Source organism: Otolemur garnettii, unplaced genomic scaffold (genome assembly GCF_000181295.1).
Source record: "Otolemur garnettii isolate 467f Iridium unplaced genomic scaffold, OtoGar3 scaffold00140, whole genome shotgun sequence".
In the NCBI taxonomy this organism is placed as follows: domain Eukaryota; kingdom Metazoa; phylum Chordata; class Mammalia; order Primates; family Galagidae; genus Otolemur; species Otolemur garnettii.
The window spans coordinates 3809713-3811954 of NW_003852535.1; the positions used below are offsets into that span (position 1 = coordinate 3809713).

Sequence of the window (2242 nt, forward strand, 5' to 3'; positions counted from 1 at the left end):
CCGTCGTTGTTTGGCAGCCCCGGCTGGATTTGAACCCGCTAGCTCAGGTGTATATAACTGGTGCCTTAGCTGCTTGAGCCACAGGCACCGAGCCAGCTTATTTATTTATAGTTTGTTTTTGTTGTTGTTTTTTTTTTTTTTGACCAGGGCAAGGTTTGAACCTGCCACCTCTGGTATATGGGGCTGGTGCCCTACTCCTGAGCCACAGGCATCGCCTCTTATTTATTTATTTATTTATTTAGAGACAGAGTCTCACTTTGTCACCCTTTGGGAGAGTGCCGTGGTGTCACAACTCATAGCAACCTCCAACTCTTGGGCTTAAGTGATTCTCTTGCCTCTGCCTCCCCGGTAGCTGGGGCTATAGGTACCAGCCAGGACACCTGGCTATTTTGTTGCAGTTCTCACTGCTGTTTTTAGCTGGCTGGGGCCAGGTTCGAACCCGACACCCTCAGTATATGAGGCCGCCGCCCTACCTACTGATCCACAGACACTGCCCTATTTATTTATTTATTTATTTATTTTGGAGACAGAGTGTCAGTATGTCACCCTTGGTAGAGTGCCGTGTTGTTCACAGCTCACAACAACTTCAAACTCTTGGGCTTAAGTGATTCTCTTGCCTTAGCCTTCCAAGTAGCTGGGACTACAGGCGCCTCCCACAATGCCTGGCTATTTTTTTGGTTGTAGTTGTTGTTGTTTGGCAGACCCAGGCTGGGTTTGGACTCACCAGCTCTGGTGTATATGGCTGGCACCCTAGCCACTGAGCTATAGGCGCCAAGCCAGGATCTGAGCTTTTTAAATTGATTTTTATTGACATGTGAAATTTAGAAGATTGGAAACAATAGATCTGAAGTGGTTTTGTGAAGTAGCTGGACAGTGTAATTCTTATGAAGTAGATTGATAGTAAATAGAAGATGTCCCCAAACATCTGTAAAATTGGACTGGGCAGGCAGCTCCTGTAGCTCAGTGGGTAGGGGGCTGGCCACATACACTTGGGCTGGTGGGTTCGAACCTGGCCAGGGCCTGCTAAAACAACAATGACAATTGCAAGAAAAAAAAGCTGGGCATTAGGGCAGGTACCTGTAGTCCTAGCTACTTGGGAGGCTGAGGCAAGAGAATTGCTTAAGCCCAAGAGTCTCAGGTTGCTGTGAGCTGTGACAACATGGCACTCTACCCAGGGTAACAGTGAGACTCTGTCTCAGAAAAAAAAAAATAGACTGGGCTATAAAAAGATTAGAAAATGCCGGGTGTGTTGGCTCATGCCTATAATCCTAGCACTGTGGGAGGCCGAGGAAGACAGATCCCTTGAGCTCAAGAATTCAAGACCAGCCTGAGCAAAAGTGAGACCCTATCACTACTAGAAATAGAAAAATAAGCTGAGCCCTGGGGGTTGCCAGTAGATGTAGCTACTTGGGAGGCTGAGGTAGGAGGATTGCTTGAGCTCAGGAGTTTGAGGTTGCTGTGAGTTAGGCTGAGGCCATTGCACTACAGCCTGGGCAACAGAGTGAGACTCTGTCTCAAAAAAATAAAATAAGATTAGGAAAAACATGGGAGGTAGTCATCCTGCGGAAGGTGAGTTGAAAAGAAGACTACAGGCTTAGCGCCTGTGGCTCAAGTGGCTAAGGCGCCAGCCATATAACACCTAAGGTTGGCGGGTTCGAATCCAGCCCAGCCCGCCAAACAACAATGACGGCTGCAACTAAAAAGTGGCCGGGTGTTGTGGCAGGCGCCTGTGGTCCCAGCTACTTGGAAGGCTGAGGCAGGAGACTCGCTTGAGCCCAGGAGTTGGAGGTTGCTGTGGGCTGTGATGCCACGGTACTCTACCCAGGGGGACAGCTTGAGGCTCCGTCTCAAAAAAAAAAAAAAAAAAGACTATAATTTACATGGACAAACAAGGGGCTTGAAGGCCAGGCTTGGTGGCTCATGTCTATAATCCTAGCACTTTGGGAGGCAGAGGTGGGTGGATTGCTTGAGTACACGAATTTGAGGCAAGCCTGAACAAGTGCAAGACCTCGTCTCTAAAAAATAGCCAAGCCTTGTGGCCGGTGCCTGTGTAGTCCCAGCCACTCAGGAGGCTGAGACAAGAGGATTGCTTGAACCCAAGAATTTGGGGTTGCTGTGAGCTATAATGCCATGCATTCTACTGAGGTTGACAAAATGAGACTGTCTCGGCTCAGCGCCTGTGGCTCAAGCGGCTAAGGTGCCAGCCACATACACCTAAGGTGGCGGGTTCGAATCTCCAGCC

General features: G+C 48.9%; 1 protein-coding gene across 1 annotated transcript in view; it reads left to right on the forward strand.

Moving 5' to 3' along the window:
* The window catches only part of EEF1G (eukaryotic translation elongation factor 1 gamma), a 15692-nt gene that overhangs the window by 5728 nt on the left and 7722 nt on the right, over positions 1-2242 (forward strand). The gene's annotated exons all lie outside the window — the stretch shown is intronic.